Below are 23282 nucleotides of genomic sequence, written 5' to 3' on the forward strand. Positions count from 1 at the left end.
CAAAACTGAAAAATGCAAATTTCAGTGTTATATGACTAACTTGTCACAAATTAGAATTTCCCCCTGTTGCCCAAATGTATATATTGTGTCTTAGTTTGGCTTATTAAAAAATAATTCATTTTTTACTCACAACCGTGACATATTTCGTTTTTTAACAGATCAACCAAGTGAGTATTTTCGTAAGTTGTAATCAATTGTTTTTATTTTCGTGATGATGTAATTTAAATAAATAAAAAAACGTAAATTCGTAGACATGGCCAAGGTGTAAAATGTAATCAGCTATTTTATTCGTCCGTAATTTTTACAAAGATATTAATTATTGTACTAAGTGTATAAAGCATTTTCAAATTAAATGTCTTAATTTCCAATTTTTATTCTTAAACTCCAATCATCCAAAATATTATAAAAAAAACTTAAAATGTAATTAGGAATTCGCTTTATCTGTAAAGTGTAAAAACCTATTTTTTACTGCAAATGGAACTTTCATTTTATTTCCTGTAAAATGCCGTAATTATTTCCTGTAGTCTGTACCAGCTTACTTCCCGGTTTCCTTGCCCCCCCCCCCCCATTGCCAATATTTTTGACTAGTTCTGTTGGAGGCTTAGTCCACACAGAGTAAGATACTGAATGTATAGGAAATTTCGTCTTGGACGGGGTCGCCAGAAGGAACTGGCCCGCACGGCAGTCACAGCGACATGTACATAAAATAACATATTCATAACTATCTGATCAGCCAAAACGACGGAACTTATATTGTCTAAGGTTTTGTATTTGTGATTTATATGCCGTAAAATACTTTATTTTAGCTGGAATTAATTTTCACTGAAAAGACTTTTTGGGTGTTTTGTATGGAATTTATTTCACTGACTTTTGATGAGTTGAATGTAAAATATAGGAAAAAAGATATATTTGCTGGATTTTATTTTCACTGAACCAGTCCTTCAGCGAAAATAGCGAAAATTATTTTCAAGGGAAAATAAAGTATTTTACAGTAAAACGTAGTTGAATTTATTTTAAATTATACTACGATTTACTTATGAATATTTCTTGTTTAATACTTGTTACCCAATATTCAATTAAATAAAATAGGAGAGCCTCCCTAGGCCAACTAATCAGACGTTTTCAATTTTAATGAAAGGCACCTATAACTGTATATCAATGACTTACAAGTCATTGTCAATGACACGTCCCCGTTCCGTTCATATTTGAGTGACATATACATTCAAAGCAGATCATGACCGAAATGCACCTGCATATGTACAACACATTGTGCTAAATCTGAACAAAATCCATCCATGCATGACTGAGATCCGGTTCTGGAATTGTGAAAATACGTGATTTTGATGCATTTTCGGCCTTAAAATGGCCATCATTCCGCTATTGTTAAGCAGATCATGAAACAAATGCACATATCTATTTGTGACATGATGTACCATGTGTGTGTGAAGTTTGAACTTGATCAATCCAGACATGTCTTGGATACGGATCCAGAACTGAATTCTTTAACAAAATGGCCGCCAGTCGGCCATTTCGAACTTGATCCGAAAAAAAAGACGTGCATCAAGGTCCTATTATGTTTAATGTATGTACCAAATTTGAATGAAATCCGTCCATGCATAACTGAGATCCGGGTCCGGAATAGTGAAAATGTGCGATTTCAATGCATTTTCGGCCTTAAAGCGGCCGCCATTTGGCTATCGTTAATGAGATCATGAAACAAATGCACATACATATTTGTGACATGATGTACCTTGTGTGTGTTAAGTTTGAACTCGATCAATCCAAGCATGTCTCAGATACGGATCCAGAACTGAATTCTTTAAAACAAAATGGCCGCCAGTCGGCCATTTCGAACCCGATCCCCCCAAAAAAATGACGTGCATCAAGGTCCTATTATGTTTAATGTATGTACCAAATTTGAACAAAATCCGTCCATGCATAACTGAGATCCGGGTCCGGAATAGTGAAAATGTGCGATTTCAATGCATTTTCGGCCTTAAAGCGGCCGCCATTTGGCTATCGTTAATGAGATCATGAAACAAATGCACATACATATTTGTGACATGATGTACCTTGTGTGTGTTAAGTTTGAACTTGATCAATCCAGACATGTCTCGGATACGGATCCAGAACTGAATTCTTTAAAACAAAATGGCCGCCAGTCGGCCATTTCAAACCCGATCCAAAAAAAAAATGACGTGCATCAAGGTCCTATTATGTTTAATGTATGTACCAAATTTGAACAAAATCCGTCCATGCATAATCGAGATCCGGGTCCGGAATGGTGAAAATGTGCGATTTTGATGCATTTTCGGCCTTAAAATGGCCGCTATTCGGCTATCGTTAATCGGATCATGAAAAAAATGCATGTGCATATGTCCCATATAATGTGTGATGTATGAGTGAAGTTTGAACTTAATCGGTCCATGCATGTTCGAGATACAGGTGATCACGGACGGACGGACGGACGCACGGACGGACGGACGGACGCACACAGGGCAAAACATAAGTCCCCGTTTTCGGACTGCGTCCGAACGGGGACTAAAAAGACTGTACCGCGCTTCATTTTGCGGGAACAGACAACATTTAATTTCACATATGTTAGTATCGATCTATGAACCCAATTAACGCATTTCCTGTTTACAAATTTTTCGAATTACTTGTGTGTTATATCACGATACAGTTCATTAAATTTGGAGTGAGGCACGAACCTCAGAGAGGCAAACTAGACAGACCCCATTATGCACATGGTTCAAAGCACGCCCTTATTCACGAACTAGACAAAGATTGATACGTGATTCACATAAATAATATGGGTTTATGTCTGCATGATATCGTGACATACAACTGAGTAGAGCAATGCGTTAAAGATAGGTCATTATAAACTCATTCTGTGATACGGCCGTCGATTTTTCCCACGAAGTTAAAGGGTCGTCGCCCAGCGCTTGTTCGCATTTCATACAAACAATGTATTTTACACGCGTTGTGTAGGTCACTATGAGTCCCAAGTCGCGTCACGACGGCAACCCAAATATTAAACTCGTCATAAACATTACATCAAACAAGTTACATCACTAGTCGTGTAAAACTCTGTCTAGGTGTCGGAGTGACATATAAGAGATACTTGGCAAACGTCGTGCGACATTTCTAACGGTGTGTACCACATTTTCAACATATTCCTTTCGTTTATGAACGTGTTTGCCATACACAAAAAACAGTTTATCGAATCTACGACCCAGCATTTATCCTAGCTCCCCAAAACAACAAACATGTAATGGTTTTATATTTGTATAGTATACAGACTGAGGTGATTTTTTTTTCTGAATGAGCGCCGCGAATTTGATCAAACACATAAATATCGCCGGTTTGATTATGTGACTTATACGCTATATCATTTGAACAATAATGAACGATCCACCAACCCATGATTAGCGCAAGCAAAGCTTGGTGGGGAGTGTGTTAATTTAGCTATACTCTTACGTTATCAATATCATCAAATTTTTAGAACAGTTAATTGAGAGAGAACATCACAGTAAACTGAAAAAGTTTATTCCTACTGGCCGTACAATGTGAAATTCTCGAAACCTATTTATTTCACCATTGTGATTCCGCTAACGGTTCACGATTGTCAAACGACATGAACAATTATAAATAACTGGCCTGTACGTAACCCCTGAGAGAAGTAGCGTAGCGTAGTATCCGGCAGGTTCAGAATTTATACAGACTACAGGTAGTACGTCATCGTTGAACTCGATTGCTAAAGGGCGGCGGTCGTCGTGCCGCGTCCTGTTCGATACATTGTTTATTTACATGAAATTCGAACACGCGCTGCGGGACGACCACCGTGCTTTAAATCTTAATAAACCGCGCTTAATGCTGTTAGCTCGATCAGTGGCTTTGAGAACATCAATACATGATATGACATGGGAGAGTACCAGCAAGAAGGCATGTTATTCTAGTCAGTGTATTGTGTCACGTGCATATTAAAACGACGATTTTCAAATAATAATGATATTACACTTATATGTAAAGTCTCCCAACTACTATTCACTCCGAGAACTCTTCTCTGACGACTTGCCATAAATAAATAGAACATTTATTTTGTTGGTGACACCGATTTGGCTCACGAGAATGCGTTAATTTCTGCTTTCAGACATGCGCATCGAGATGAAACGTGGAGATCTATTTCGTGATTATATTGTTTTGTACAAAAGTTAGAATACATTTGTATCCCCGAATTAACATTTTTTGATCACTAAATTGCATACTGACTGGCATATCTATTGACGACGTGTTTTAAAAATTGTGTAAACGAAATGCATCATGGGTAAAAAAGGGTTATTTTTAACGTTTGGGATTGTCGCCCAATTGCCTGACGTTGTCAATGTCCGCTTATAATAAGTCTCATTCAAATGATGATCTCGTGAGATTCAGACAATGGCAGCAATTAAAGCGGAAAGGTCGTCACCAGTGGGAACTGAGTTCTAAGCGACAACAGCACATGTCAAAAAGCAAAGGCTCATGGGTAGACGCTTGTTTGTAAACAACGACACGCTATGGCCATCTTCCACATACGCAGGTGACGACTCTTCGGAATTTTAATATGGCGGCCTTTACAAAACAACCTAGTTAACATCACAATATAATAAATATAATTTTTAATGAATGAGACTTGCACCATAGACCTTGTCTTTTAAGATCTATGCTTGCACTAATATGAATCAGTAAAATGCTAAAATTAAATGTTAGATGTTATTCATGAAATTGTTTCAAAGGCAATAACCAACATCGTTCTAATTTGAATAACGCATCCACTGCATTTCAATCCATAAAATTATGCACTATTTCTGTCTGCTCGCTTCTACTTACTAGTACGCCACACGTTGCTTTCAGGCTTATTTCGCTAATCCATTTTTTGCCTCCAGCGAGATAGCAATATTTACGTTATTAATGAGTTTAATCATCCAGGTCAAGATAAAGCTTACACAACTAATACATCGTACATGTTTTATTTTGATATGCACGGCACTGTGTCGACGATTCCACGGCGATTAGAAGAAGAAAAACACGTTTCCCTGTTACCCCAACAATAGGATATCTGTACTCAGGCTGTGGAGTAGAGATTGCAACGATAGCGTTTAAATGGAATCGGCACATGTATGAACGATCAAATGTTTTGTTTTTTTGTGTTTTTTTTGTGATAACCGGAAAATACAAATAGGTCATCTTGCTGTACACGGAGTCAAACACGACCGGTGACGTCACAGGGCACAATACTGATTAATATGAGCCATACAAAGTGAACCACATCCAATATGTACCAGCAATGGAGCGTTGTAATTAATATATCGTATATTAGGGTGTACAATCGAAACGTCATATTGACAATGACAACAAACAGCTATTAGGTTGGCTTTTTTTTTTAATTAAATAAATGTCGGGGGTAGTAGCCGATCTGATAATATTCGTTCAGCTTAACGTACATTAGCGGTCCTAAGTCCTAATATAGTTACACATGTGCGATATTGTATGTTTCTATGTAAAATTATAGATGCATATTAGTTTGTGTACACATCTATATATAATGAATACAATAATGTAAGACCAGATAACCAATGACACCCTATGAAGGTGGTATTATATGCACGACTCCTCAAACTAAACAAAAGAATTGCGATTTTTGACGGGAATACGTAAAATGATATCCAAGCGATATTATATTATTAAGGCGTATCTTCAAACTGAATGAAAAAATAGTCATTTTTACTACGAATACTTGATATTCCTATGAAAAACATGTCTTCTAACTAAATAAATGTGTTTACCATTCGGGATGCGTTACCGAAGTCTTTCGTACTTATTAATATGTTTTTGCTGTTGAGATCTTAGAAATCGTCATTGTGCAAAGCCTTCAGAGAGTAGAATTGATGCCTTATACGTTTTTTTTCCTAGTCACATGCCCTTGCCATTAAATGTGTACATTACACAAGTCATGCTTCAGTTAATGATTTCAGTGTACGATTTTGATAATTCAAATAATTGCAGAAATAATTTATGTTATCAACAATTGTCAATCACGGTCTGAATACATGCAGGTCTACTTCAGGTGAAACAGCTCCCTCTACGTTTTGAAGTGGAAGTGGAAGTCATAGCTGTACTGAGTGATGTGAACTATATCATCCGTATTGCTATTGGTTTTGATTTGCTCTTTCCATAATACTGATCGATCTGCCTATTCATGTGTACGCGGTGTGTACATAGCAGAATAGTTATCAGCTGTACTGATCTATTCAAGCGTAAGGATTTGTTTATTTGTCGGCGTTTTCACAAAGAACGCAACTGATTAGTGGTGCGAAGTGATTGACACCCAGCCAGTGCAGTCATCACCATCATAGCGTCAAATCTCGGGCAGGCCAAATATAACCAACACCCTGTTTATTAAGTTCCACATTCTACAATAACTCTGTTATCCGTTAATCTGTGGAATCCAGATATCCACGTTCATTTATAATATGGGATCAAGGTCACCTTCAAATTTATTTTTAAATAAAATTAATGATCTCAAAGATCGATGACGTATTATGATAAGTAGACAAATTAATAATTATTATTATTACCGCTCTGGAAAAGATGGTTGTACCGAACGGAATATTTCTACATAATATCTACACGCTCTCATTCAAGTTGCCGAATTACTAGTATATTAAACAAATGTTACTGACATTGGTTGGCCGTCTAGAAACATTTAGGGCAGATTCATTTATTTAACAGCAAATATTTAATTTTGCACCGACTTTTAAGATAAGTTAGTTGTTTGTTTCACTTCGTTTCTACAGGTTACTTGCACGCCCGTTGTCATATGGGAGACGAATATTTATCTTATTTGGGAATCTCTAGATGCCGTCAATAATCACGAATCTATTACCATCGGGTGCTACGACACAAGCACAAATACAAATACACTGGCAAGTTTCAACATTAATGTAGGAAAACACATGTCAAAGATCGCGTTCCTTGAGACAAATGAACATTACTCGGTAATCATTTGAAACAGATTCTATCAACAGGGTCAACATGAAAGGTTAATACCGTATTATAACTTATAATTAAGAACAATAACAGTGGAAGCACGTCTCAATAAAAGAATACACTTCGTATAAGTATTGCGTATCTCAATTTAAGTGCACGTTTAGACTAATACATTAGGGATGTGATCTCTCTGCTGGTATATTTGGTTTAGGGTTTTAAAAGGTTTAAATAACAAGACACGAATAAATCAATTGTAAATGAACGAGTGCGTGTAGACATTGTTACATTCCACCCTGATTCGAAATCACTCAACACAATATTGAGGTCGTAGAGTCAAATATTAAACTATGGACTCTGTAACAGACCGGAAGTCCGAGCAGGTGTATACTGTATTTGCATATAAAATAGAATATAACATACACACGTTGTAATAAATACTACTGTACGAGTTGGGCCGTGTTCACGGTCAGCACGCCTGAGGGCGAAGTCAGTATATTGAGACCCGGCACGTGACAGGTGACTGAGTCATTCCATCTAGAGCCACGTGACAGACTAATGAACACTCGTCAGTTTTTGTTGGTCGTTATGAATTATATATTAAAGCTCTGTCTACATTCAAGTTACAATGCACTGTTTATTTCCATGACTACTCATCACGTGACTGTGATCGACAGAGGTTAATATGCTTTAATTGAACTTGTAGACTTTATCATCATGTTGTTTAAAGTTTTAAATACAGGCTCGAACGTTCATGCTTATTACCATACTAAAAATGCAATAACTGTTATGTTCTTATGACTGGAACCCCATTTCGGGGATATCTCAGAGTTTTTATAGTGACTAACATAATAGTGTTATAATCCGTCATATTCACAGGGTTTAATATTAGCGCATATGACAATGGAATGTTCAATTTTCCAAATCTTACGAGGACATACTCTATTCGTTATGAACTGTATATGCTGTACGTAAAAGCACTGCGTCACGACTTCGTTACGTTTTAAATTCAACTCGCAATAAAATAGAGGATTGATAACTTGATAAAATTAAATAGAATGCAAAGTTATATTTTATTTTAGTTTAAAACAATTACATATCGGAAATTCAAATTGTCTACTGCGTGCATGGGTTGCGTCGTTTTTGTATTTTTTTTGTATTTTTTTTTTTTTTTTGGTGTTCGCCTCGACTGTGCCTCCACGCAGCACGTGCATCACGTCGTGTAATAATAACTCTACAAACATTTCATTCGAGAAATCGCGGCAGCTGCTAGGTTGGGAAATGTACAGTAGTTTGACATAATATTTCATTGCAGGAAATGAGATTAATAAAAGGCGGTGTTACCACACTAGAAAATGATCCAAACCCTCCCACTCCAATTTTTAATGCACTTTTTTGTAAATCGTAATAGGGAAGTAATCTATATCCTGTTTTTAAAAAGTTGTAAAGTGTTAATATACGACAGAATAAATCCTGTGGTGACATTTTAACGTAGTGCAATAATGCATCCGCTCACTTCCTCTTCATCGTATTATTTCAATTCAATTAAGCATCGTAATTCAACAAACAAACAGGGCGTTTGAACCTCAGAAATTAATTTACCCCCCCCCCCCTCCCGCCTCAACTGTGTATGTCCGAAATGTTGGCCCCTTTACTGAGCAGGTGAGATAGTCAGAAGTTGCTGGGGTGCAATAAAATGTCACTCTCTGTAATCACATCGGTATGCACATCTGCTGGATTTGACGTCCAAGGTCACGCGAGATTCGACAGGTGCTTCGGAACATTTACATATGCATGTATCTGAAATATTATAACCATTCCTCTAGGTATGATGCCAACGAAGCCTTTCTGCGATATTATGATCTGCTCCGAGATCTTGACAATTGAATTCAGAACAAATACACGGACATCGTCACTTCGTAGTAACATTTCATATACTCAGGTGATTGCATCTTCCGTTATTTTAATAAGCCAGTCTAATAGTCGGCTTATTCATCAACGTGTGATGTGGATTTACTTGATTGCTATGGTTACATCAATCAATTGTGTCCAACCTCGAATTATTGAATAACTTTAATTCTATATTACTAATAATGTATAAGTTTTCAATAAATACAGTGCTATAAAAGAACCGGTATTAAACTCAAAGAATCGTATTAAAAGGTTCGTTTTTTCTCTATCGGGATAATGGACGCCACTGAAATCCCAAGATTAGTTGTGAGTATTCTCTCGACTGAGTTAATACATCGTAGAATCCATCATCAACGAACCATTAGGAAGATTTCCCTCAGTGATGGCCACTTTGCCACGTGTTAACTTCTAAATGTCTGCATCTGCAACGCACCATATGCTACCGAGGCGTGAATGCGTGACGGCACCCTGGCGACTGATTGATAGAATATGTCTGGCTAATTCTCCTACTAGATAATTCAAGACTTAATGCCCATTAATTTGAATAAAGATTGCACAGATTTAGCGTTTGATTTTTTTCTGAAGGTCATAGCTATGCTGGAATTGTCGTCACATCTTACCAGTTTTGGGTTTTTATGGATAGGACTGATCATCGGTAGAGTAGATCATCGGTAAAGTGGTTGCAGATCCAGAGTTTAAACTCCACCCGGTCATAAACACAAATGGAGAGGCCAAAGCCAATGCACCCTGGCTGAATGTGCCATAGTCTCAACAGGGAGGCATAAGCCAACCCTAGGCGAATGTGTCACAGTCTCAACTGGCCGGTGCGCCTAAGCCTCTTTACCTTGGGGCAAGTGTACTGCAGACTAAATGGGAAGGGCAAAGCCACTATATCCTGACTGAGTATGACACAGACGGGTCAAAGCTGATTGAGTCAGTCACGAATGCGGCTTCAAGTTTGGGGGCCTTGGTTAAGATTCGAAAATTGACGCCAGTTAGTGCTTTACTGAACCATAATGTCATTACGAATGTGTGCAACATGTGTTTCAAAATAAAAACAAAAAATATGAGAGATTGGGGTCATATTGTCGAAAAAATTCAACTTTTTGCCGAGTTCAAGGAGATGATGACCTTGAATCAGTAGTTCGCATAGGTAGATGTTTTCAAATTGATTATAATTATAATTTAGGACAACAGTACATCATATAATTAATATTCAAGACTATATATTCGCGATTCTGACTTAATCAGAACGATACTCTCACACAGGTGACGGTGTATGTATACTAATGCGCGCGCTAGTTGAGTGACGTAATGATTAATATCAATCACATCAACATGTGCGTACTGGCAAGTTAAGAAATCAGCGTGCCATGATGACGGCATGGAATACATTCGGATCCAGTGACATTTTAAGGTTAATACGAGAATACCCCAAAGTATGCACGGAGACAGTACAATTGGAGTATCGACCGACGAGCAGAAGGGGTCGATGCGCGGTGTACTGTCTGAGTGCATACTTTGAGGTATCCTCGTAATAACCTTATTACTATACATCTTTTCCTTCCAAGGATACATCATGGGAATGCCGAAATTCAAAATGTTTAGAACAGAATCAGCGAACTTCTTTGTGTGTAGTCCGGTCAAATTCTGGTGGCAGCCATGTTTGTTTTTATTATCAGAGGACGCTTACGTGCGTGATTATTCCATATTTGGAATTCGCATTTCCTAACATGGTAGGATGAAAATACCCCCTAAAATACCGCAAAATTACGGCACGCTGTAAATTATGGCGTTATGTATAATCATGTTCTATATCTGCAGCGTGAAACATGCGTCTTTAGACAAACAGAAGAGGATTGTGATCAAAGTACCTTTTCAACAGAGGGCTGTTACCCTTAAACAGAAGGTGCGTGTGCACTGTTAGTACCTAATAGACACACACTACAATATTGCGTGTCTGTCCACAACTATACTTGATAGCACTAAATAACAATTGAAAACACAAATGATGTAACGTAATGCCATATATCTGACTCATCGCTTTTTGAGAACATCTGTATTTTATATAAATATTGTATAAGGATAAGACAATTAGATAAGGATTCATCAAGTACAGTCATAATTGAATCATGGTTGTATAAATCCTCCATTTGCATATCTTAGCTCTTTAATAAGCTGTTTAATATTCACGCCATCTTACTTTAAATGTTTAAAATATTAATGATATTATAGAAAAGTCGTGATCTGCAAACAAATTGTCAAAGTAATTGGCACTCAGATTTGAATGTGGATGATATGGACAGAGCATTTCTCCCGGGGGTGTTAACAAACGTTGAAAGTAGAAAATAATGAACTCGTAAACAGTAATAACCGCGTGTTGAAACTTAAACGACGGAGAAAGATCAGTGCCGGCGACACATTCTTTTTTTTTTTCTTTTTCAGTCTACTTTAGAATGGCTTTCTGTACTTTCACATCTTTGAATTTGCACCACTTAAAATTGACATCACATTGTCGACGAATTCGTAGTTATTACTTCGCGAAGACGCGGGATTCGTCAGGTGGCAATATGGTGTCAATAGTACAGCCTGGATGTGTACTGACCCCCACACGTGTCGCTGTCTATTCGGCCAACACTGCACGTGATTTATCTATGTATAAGTCGAATGATGTACTCAATAACTGACACAGCAATGGTTGGGCATGAATTGATGCTGTATCAGTAAACCAACAATATCTATTATCAACGGATTTAATGTTGTTGTATATCTAATATAGTCCATCTGACACGATATATCTTATACGATATATCTAATGTTGTATATCAAATATAGTACATCTCACACGATATATCTAATGTTGTATATCTAATATAGTACATCTGACACGATATATCTAATGTTGTATATCTAATATAGAACATCTCACACGATATATCTAATGTTGTATATCTAATATAGTTCATCTGACACGATATATTTAATGTTGTATATCTAATATAGTACATCTGACACGATATATCTAATGTTGTATATCTAATATAGTCCATCTGACACGATATATCTAATGTTGTATATCGAATATAGTACATCTGACACGATATATCTAATGTTGTATATCTAATATAGTACATCTGACACGATATATCTAATGTTGTATATCTAATATAGTCCATCTGACACGATATATCTAATGTTGTATATCTAATATAGTCCATCTGACACGATATATATAACGTTGTATATCTAATATAGTCCATCTGACACGATATATCTAATGTTGTATATCTAATATAGTACATCCCACACGATATATCTAATGTTGTATATCTAATATAGTCCATCTGACACGATATATCTAATGTTGTATATCTAATAAAGTACATCTCACACGATATATCTAATGTTGTATATCTAATATAGTCCAGCTGACACGATATATCTAATGTTGTATATCTAATATAGTCCATCTGACACGATATATCTAATGTTGTATATCTAATATAGTCCATCTGACACGATATATCTAATGTTGTATATCTAATATAGTCCATCTGACACGATATATCTAATGTTGTATATCTAATATAGTACATCTGACACGATATATCTAATGTTGTATATCTAATATAGTCCATCTGACACGATATATCTAATGTTGTATATCTAATATAGTACATCTCACACGACATATCTAATGTTGTATATCTAATATAGTTCATCTGACACGATATATCTAATGTTGTATATCTAATATAGTACATCTGACACGATATATCTAATGTTGTATATCTAATATAGTCCATCTGACACGATATATCTAATGTTGTATATCTAATATAGTACATCTGACACGATATATCTAATGTTGTATATCTAATATAGTACATCTGACACGATATATCTAATGTTGTATATCTAATATAGTCCATCTGACACGATATATCTAATGTTGTATATCTAATATAGTCCATCTGACACGATATATATAACGTTGTATATCTAATATAGTCCATCTGACACGATATACCTAATGTTGTATATCTAATATAGTCCATCCCACACGATATATCTAATGTTGTATATCTAATATAGTCCATCTGACACGATATATCAAATGTTGTATATCTAATAAAGTACATCTCACACGATATATCTAATGTTGTATATCTAATATAGTCCATCTGACACGATATATCTAATGTTGTATATCTAATATAGTACATCTCACACGACATATCTAATGTTGTATATCTAATATAGTTCATCTGACACGATATATCTAATGTTGTATATCTAATATAGTCCATCTGACACGATATATCTTATACGATATATCTAATGTTGTATATCAAATATAGTACATCTCACACGATATATCTAATGTTGTATATCTAATATAGTACATCTGACACGATATATCTAATGTTGTATATCTAATATAGAACATCTCACACGATATATCTAATGTTGTATATCTAATATAGTTCATCTGACACGATATATTTAATGTTGTATATCTAATATAGTACATCTGACACGATATATCTAATGTTGTATATCTAATATAGTCCATCTGACACGATATATCTAATGTTGTATATCGAATATAGTACATCTGACACGATATATCTAATGTTGTATATCTAATATAGTACATCTGACACGATATATCTAATGTTGTATATCTAATATAGTCCATCTGACACGATATATCTAATGTTGTATATCTAATATAGTCCATCTGACACGATATATATAACGTTGTATATCTAATATAGTCCATCTGACACGATATATCTAATGTTGTATATCTAATATAGTACATCCCACACGATATATCTAATGTTGTATATCTAATATAGTCCATCTGACACGATATATCTAATGTTGTATATCTAATAAAGTACATCTCACACGATATATCTAATGTTGTATATCTAATATAGTCCAGCTGACACGATATATCTAATGTTGTATATCTAATATAGTCCATCTGACACGATATATCTAATGTTGTATATCTAATATAGTCCATCTGACACGATATATCTAATGTTGTATATCTAATATAGTCCATCTGACACGATATATCTAATGTTGTATATCTAATATAGTACATCTGACACGATATATCTAATGTTGTATATCTAATATAGTCCATCTGACACGATATATCTAATGTTGTATATCTAATATAGTACATCTCACACGACATATCTAATGTTGTATATCTAATATAGTTCATCTGACACGATATATCTAATGTTGTATATCTAATATAGTACATCTGACACGATATATCTAATGTTGTATATCTAATATAGTCCATCTGACACGATATATCTAATGTTGTATATCTAATATAGTACATCTGACACGATATATCTAATGTTGTATATCTAATATAGTACATCTGACACGATATATCTAATGTTGTATATCTAATATAGTCCATCTGACACGATATATCTAATGTTGTATATCTAATATAGTCCATCTGACACGATATATATAACGTTGTATATCTAATATAGTCCATCTGACACGATATACCTAATGTTGTATATCTAATATAGTCCATCCCACACGATATATCTAATGTTGTATATCTAATATAGTCCATCTGACACGATATATCAAATGTTGTATATCTAATAAAGTACATCTCACACGATATATCTAATGTTGTATATCTAATATAGTCCATCTCACACGATATATCTAATGTTGTATATCTAATATAGTCCATCTGACACGATATATCTAATGTTGTATATCTAATATAGTCCATCTGACACGATATATCTAATGTTGTATATCTAATATAGTCCATCTGACACGATATATCTAATGTTGTATATCTAATATAGTACACCTGACACGATATATCTAATGTTGTATATCTAATATAGTCCATCTGACACGATATATCTAAAGTTGTATATCTAATATAGTCCATCTGACACGATATATCTAATGTTGTATATCTAATATAGTCCATCTGACACGATATATCTAATGTTGTATATCTAATATAGTACATCTAACACGATGTACCTAATGTTGTATATCTAATATAGTACATCTAACACGATATATATAATGTTGTATATCTAATATGGTACATCTGACACGATATATCTAATGTTGTATATCTAATATAGTACATCTAACACGATATATATATAATGTTGTATATCTAATATAGTACATCTGACACGATATACCTAATGTTGTATACCTAATATAGTACATCTAACACGATATATATAATGTTGTATATCTAATATAGTATATCTGATACGATATATCTAATGTTGTATCTCTAATATAGTACATCTGACACGATATATCTAATGTTGTGTATCTAATATAGTACATCTGACACGATATACCTAATGTTGTATATCTAATATAGTACATCTAACACGATATATATAATGTTGTATATCTAATATAGTATATCTGATACGATATATCTAATGTTGTATATCTAATATAGTACATCTGACACGATATATCTAATGTTGTGTATCTAATATAGTACATCTGACACGATATACCTAATGTTGTATATCTAATATAGTACATCTGACACGATATATATAATGTTGTATATCTAATATAGTATATCTGATACGATATATCTAATGTTGTATATCTAATATAGTACATCTGACACGATATATCTAATGTTGTATATCTAATATAGTACATCTGACACGATATATCTAATGTTGGATATCTAATATAGTATATCTGATACGATACATCTAATGTTGTATATCTAATATAGTACATCTGACACGATATATCTAATGTTGTGTATCTAATATAGTCCATCTGACACGATATACCTAATGTTGTATATCTAATATAGTACATCTGACACGATATATCTAATGTTGTATATCTAATATAGTACATCTGACATGATATATCTATTATGGTATGTCTAATATAGTACATCTGACACGATATATCTAATGTTGTATATCTAATATAGTACATCTGACACGATATATCTAATGTTGTATATCTAATATAGTACATCTGACACGGTATATCTAATGTTGTATATCTAATATAGTACATCTGACACGGTATACCTAATGTTGTATATCTAATATAGTACATCTGACACGATATATCTAATGTTGTATATCTAATATAGTCCATCTAACACGATATATCTAATGTTGTATATCTAATATAGTACATCTGACATGATATATCTATTATGGTATGTCTAATATAGTACATCTGACACGATATATCTAATGTTGTATATCTAATATAGTACATCTGACACGATATATCTAATGTTGTATATCTAATATAGTACATCTGACACGGTATATCTAATGTTGTATATCTAATATAGTACATCTGACACGGTATACCTAATGTTGTATATCTAATATAGTACATCTGACACGATATATCTAATGTTGTATATCTAATATAGTACATCTGACACGATATACCTAATGTTGTATATCTAATATAGTACATCTGACACGATATATCTAATGTTGTATATCTAATATAGTACATCTGACACGATATATCTAATGTTGTATATCTAATATAGTACATCTGACATGATATATCTAATTTTGTATATCTAATATAGTACATCTGACACGATATATATAATGTTGTATATCTAATATAGTACATCTGACACGATATATCTAATGTTGTATATCTAATATAGTACATCTGACACGCTATATCTAATGTTGTATATCTAATAAAGTACATCTGACACGATATATCTAATGTTGTATATCTAATATAGTACATCTGACACGATATATCTAATGTTGTATATCTAATATAGTACATCTGACACGCTATATCTAATGTTGTATATCTAATATAGTACATCTGACACGATATATCTAATGTTGTATATCTAATATTGTACATCTGACACGACATATCTAATGTTGTATATCTAAAATAGTACATCTGACACGATATACCTAATGTTGTATATCTAATATAGTACATCTGACACGATATATCTAATGTTGTATATCTAATATAGTACATCTGACACGATATATCTAATGTTGTATATCTAATATAGTATATCTGACACGATATATCTAATGTTGTATATTTAATATAGTACATATGACACGATATATCTAATGTTGTATATCTAATACAGTATATCTGACACGATATATCTAAATTTATATATCTAATATAGTACATCTGACACGATTTATCTAATGTTGTATTTCTAATATAGTACATCTGACACGATATACCTAATGTTGTGAATCTAATATAGTACATCTGACACGATATATCTAATGTTGTGTATCTAATATAGTACATCTGACACGATTTATCTAATTTTGTATATTTAATAATAGTACATCTGACACGATATATCTAATGTTGTATATATAATATAGTACATCTGAAACGATATATCTAACGTTGTATATCTAATATAGTATATCTGACACGATATATCTAATGTTGTATATCTAATATAGTACATATGACACGATATATCTAAATTTATATATCTAATATAGTACATCTGACACGATATATCTAATGTTGTATATCTAATATAGTACATATGCCACGATATATCTAATGTTGTATATTTAATATAGTACATATGACACGTTATATCTAATGTTGTATATCTAATACAGTATATCTGACACGATATATCTAAATTTATATATCTAATATAGTACATCTGACACGATTTATCTAATTTTGTATATCTAATAATAGTACATCTGACACGATATATCTAATACGGTATGTCTGACGGGGAACATTATTACAATATTGTATATCTAATGACACCGATCTAGTACGATATATCTTATGTTTTATATCTAATATAGTTTTTTTGATACGATATATTTATTGTGGTATATCTGATGCTATACATGTCTGTGTAGTATGGTATATCAAAAGTAGTATACTATCTAATATCTGATGTGGTATATCTAATGTTGTTTTTATAATTTGTCTTATTTGGCAGATATATCTAGTAATGTTGTTTATCTGATGTGATATATCCACATCTCACGTGGGTATGTATAGATTGTGTAATATGAAGTATGGTATCGATGCACATCGCTTCGTGTAGTTCGGTTGAAGCCTTTCTCGTTATCATCTACCATCACAGTCAAGTAATTATAGGACGAAGGTAAGCTCGGTCAAACTGGCATGTTTTGTTGGGTGGGGTGGAATAATGGTCCAGTAAATAGTCTACATGTTTCTGGGCCAGGGGAATCTGTAACGACATTGGTCATTCGAGACCATCCACACACAAATATGTATATATGGTGGACGTCTCGTGTGTTGTTTTTTTCTAATGTGGTTTCTGATACAAATCTAAGATCCCAATCGTATTCCTGAACGCAGACCAATAGTGTGACCGATGAGACATGAGTGACGCCGCATTACGAGCAATTACAAGTTCGTAGTCATATATGCCAATTATAAGACGACGATCAAGTCTGGCAATAAGCCGTGAATGTTTCCTGTAGATTACGTACAACATTACAATTGCATACAATGAATCTCTTGCCAACCAAAATAATCTCTTTTACGACACAGTCTGCGAACGTAGACACGATCGGTATATTTTTATATTCAGTCCTGCTTCCGTTCCTTTGATTGACATTTTATTAAATAATCCTTATACTATATTAACAAGCCAATCAATTGATTACCTTATATTTACTTTAATTTAAATTCACTCCATATATAGTTGTGTTTAGTACAATTACATCACAATTAAAAAGTCTCACAATGCAGGCATGTCTCGTAGCATGAACGGTCGTGAGATTAAGTAATACAACTAAAACTTGATGACTTGCGTAAAATAAATGTCATTGTGATTTTGTCTAAATAAATACAGCCGTGGGGCGAATAAATATATTATTTTATTTGAAATATCGCTAGCTTCCATCCGTTAATCATTATTTATGTATTTATCGTTAGATAACTAGTCAGATAAGGACAAATCTGGATATCGCGGCACTGAAGTTATTACTTTTTTATTTATCTAGGGGTGCGTAAAATTTCAGCAATTCGAGTGGAACCACCTGACGACCTTTTGGTTCTGGTGGCTGTAGTGTGATGCCCCCCCCCCTTCTAATGAATTGTGTGTGTCAAAAATGCAGAATTTCCTGAAGGAACTTGTGTAAATTGCAGTGAATACATGTATCAAACTATGAATAGGGCCAGTACATAGCCGCATAGCCGACGTAGTCGATATGCTATGCGTAGCGTTTTCCTCGCACCTGTTCATTTTAATAGCTTCTTACTTTTGTTAAATGTTCACACCTGTATACAACTAAAATTACTTTGGATTTGCAGTATGCAGTACATTCATACGACTGTTGACTGCGACAACAATTTGGATGATTTGTGGCGCGTTCGTTTGAAGTCTGCGGGGTTCACCGGCAATTAAGACTTTTCCCCGTAGCTATTGTTATGGGAAAGTGTGTGAGAAAGAGACATGGGAAAGCAGCAGTACGCCGTACAGAAAACGGTAAACGTCATACTAGAGTGTAGACCTATTGTGAACTTATCAAAGTTCATACGAAACATGTAATTGAAACTTCGGAAATTAATTCAAAATGAAATGCGACATCTTACACGATGTTTGCTAATTAGTTCCGTACTTTGACCTGTGTATTATAGTTGTTTGTTACTCATTTGCTCCACTAAACGCACATTCAGCGTGATTTGTTGGAGGTATTAAATGTATACAAATTATATGCCGGACTTGATTTTCAAACGTCCCACTTTATGATTGATGTAGACCTTTTGTTATTTTGGGGTCGTCGTCGAATGGAAATGATTTCCCAATGGCCCCATGGCTTGAATGTTGTAGATTCGTGTTGTGATATGTTTTTCTGTATTTTAACTTTTGAATTTTTTTAATGAACAAATCAATTATTGTAGCGAAATGAAGCTGATCGTATCAAACTTTTTAGAAATACATTCATTTAAGTTCCATAATTTATGATAAGAAATTATTATCCATATATTGATTATTCAGTTGATGAAAATAATAAATCTGGCTAAATATTTTACGTATAGATGCAATATGATGAGACCATTCATGTTTTATTTGAAACAAAGAATTTATACAAAAAAAACTGCCGACAAACAAGCTGCTTTCTGATTGGTCTGAATGTTAGATATTAGGGTCGGGTAGCCAATCAAATACAATCTTGTAAATAGCTTCGCATCGATTTGCATGTTTTTTTAAAGCGGGAGGGTCGTTACCTGCGCAAGCGCGGGAATTGAGTTCCAAGCAACGATAACAACACAGGCAAAAACGTAAAGGCTCATGGGTAGACGCTTGTTTGTAAACAATGACACGCTATGACCATCTGACGCATGCGCAGGTGACGACTCTCCCGCTTTAATGCTGTTTTATTAGGAACTACCATGAACGTAAAACAGTGTTTTTTTTCAGGGTATAGCTAAAGATTCTTTCTATGATATACTGAAATTTATGCGCATGCGCGTTATTATTTGTTCAATACATCGAACCAGTACGACGCTGTCTACTGCATGAACAGCTCCTAAAGCAATGTGCTCATCAAAATACAGTATCATACAACATTTTACAGAAAATAAGGTTTTCGTCCATAATGTGCTTTTACGCAAAACAGATATGCATCAAAACATGCACTGTGTGACACGCTTTTTAGAAAACCTTGTTATCAAATCGACAATTTTTTTACGCTTATAATAGAACTAGGAATGTTTTTCGAAAATCAGACGGTGTAAATGTAAATGCCGATGACCTTTAATGTGTATACAGTATTTCTATTATCGTGTCACAAGTAATTGCCAAACAAAAAAAGATGGGTATCGTATTTACTAAGCGCGTAGAGCACACACCTTTAAGATATAAGCGGGGGTATGTAAATGCCAGCGTTATCTAGAAATGGGGTCTATGTCTTGGCAAACAAGCAATAGTCTGACTGATGTACGTTGCGATAATGTCAGTTGGAATGGCATTAAAACAGTGAAACGAGCACCGGAGACATAACTCACCGTCCAAGCGTGTATGCGTTTTACAAAAGTCCACATCATAGCTTATCTTATCAGTCGAGTAGTCCTGGTCGAATAATATCTGTTTTGTCATCCGATCGTATTTACATTCCTGTGACAGTTATTGTAGTTGTCATGGTAAATGTTTAATTACAAATCGGAGTTTTATCGGACGTGAATACATTTATGGAGGAAGAGATCGATACAAGTGGGATCACGTGGCCAGGAAATTAACATTGTTACACTATCCACTTCGATTTTGATTATAAAGTGGGCGAGAAGGCGCTAGAAGGCAAAATAATGTCTGCTATTGACAATTTTGCTTTGCTCTATACATGTCGATTGTTTTGTTAAGTCGTCGGTATATACTAGTATATGACACGTACAAGCCTCCCCTCCCCTTCCGACGAGGGGCATACCTTGTACGTGTGTGGGGTGTACATCATTGCTCATCTACGCTAGTTTCAAGTTATCGTGATTGAATTCAAGTTTGTAATTATTTCTGCTACACTGACGTAAATGATCAAGATGTCACGTGATGAGAAAACTCAGATGCCGCGGATATATAACACACATGCCTTAACATGACAGTCACAAGCACGCACTGCAACAATTTATACCATCCGATGAAACCATTCATTTGATACTTTGAGCGTATTGACTTTTGAACGACCGCCACACATGGATATAGTCAGGCGATGACGCCCTGTGGTATGTGTACTAGTACTTACTCACTACCGTGCGCGTAGCATGTACACGTAAAATAACACTGTAAATTGGTCGTTAACCCACTTAACTCGCACAGGGTATCACAAAACATATAGACTCTCCGCAAACAACCTCGAAATGAGGGATAGATAACGGAAACAAATAGTTGCGCACAGACGAAGTACGTATTGCCATATTAGGATTGGCATGCAAATATTTTTGCATCATGATTGATATATATTTATATTATACAATTCAGCAAACCACCAAATGTAGAATTATTCTTGTCAAACTTCCACAATACTTCAAAACATCCTCCATGTCGCATACGACTTATTTACCACTTCCGTGTCACTGAGAATGTTCTAGAACCGTACTGTGTCTGGGTGGAATATTCTAGATTTTTTTTTTAGTAACTGGTTGAATAGGTAATAGAACACTGCAGGAGGCAATAGAAGGTAATGGAACATTCTAGAAATTTATAGTAAATTCCAGACTCATTATGTATGCTGATGTTTGCAGAGTATAATAATACCAGTACCAGTTGAAACCTCATCTGTTGGTTCCGTGTTCGTATTTTATCATCGCCGCCATGGAAGTCTTTCTGTTACTGTTGCCATTTTGGTATTTGAACCATCACACCTGTACTATACCAATTACGGTAATATTACGTTGTCATCACAATATGCGAAACCAAACTTGTGGAAAAGGATTTTCTCATTTCCATGAGTAACATATGTACTTAATCACTCATACTTCGGACAAGTAATGGTGACATGCCTCGCGTTTCTAAAGATGGAGATAACTCGTTTGTAGAGTGCAATCTCACTGTGGTGTATGTCATTTGCATAACATGTGACGATGCAACGTGCAAAAATGTGTGTGACGCGGAGGAAGAAGTGTCGTTGATTATACATTATCTCTAATTAACGAATATTCATATCCCAGATTGAATTAATTCACTTTCCAAATAAATCTTGATACGATATCCAGTGACATAGTAGCAAGTCAAATGACGTAATGGAAATAGTAGTAAGGCTGTTATTATTCTAGTTAACGCTCCATACATTATATTTCATCAGACAAGTTTCGTATGACTAGATGTGTTTAATCTAGTTATGTGAAAAATATTCATCGGCGTGATGAGAATTCCTAAGTAAAAAAAGAAATAGTCGTCGTTATTTACAATTATCAAAACAGAAATGCTTAGGGACACGATCCGATAGCTGATGCCCGATACCTCCGACTTTAAAGTATTACTGAACAGCTGACGTTGATGTTAAGTGTGTGTAAGTCTGTCTATTATACAACTAAATCATGCTCGGGTTACTGCAGTAGATTTTCAAGACACGGTATGATTGCCAATTGTTTCCTCTGCGGTAGATGTCAGAAAACATATGAACACAGTGTAAATGAGTTGATCTTAAATAATGAAATTGTTGACGGAGTTATATTCCATTATCAAGATAGCGCGTAGCGCGCGCGTTCGTGTAAACAGCGTATTAAACACGCACCAAGTACGTCGCGTGGGAACCGTATTGAACACGACGCAGTCACTGCGTCTT

This window comes from Saccoglossus kowalevskii, chromosome 15, assembly GCF_978046115.1.
Source record: "Saccoglossus kowalevskii chromosome 15, keSacKowa6.1, whole genome shotgun sequence".
In the NCBI taxonomy this organism is placed as follows: Eukaryota; Metazoa; Hemichordata; class Enteropneusta; family Harrimaniidae; genus Saccoglossus; species Saccoglossus kowalevskii.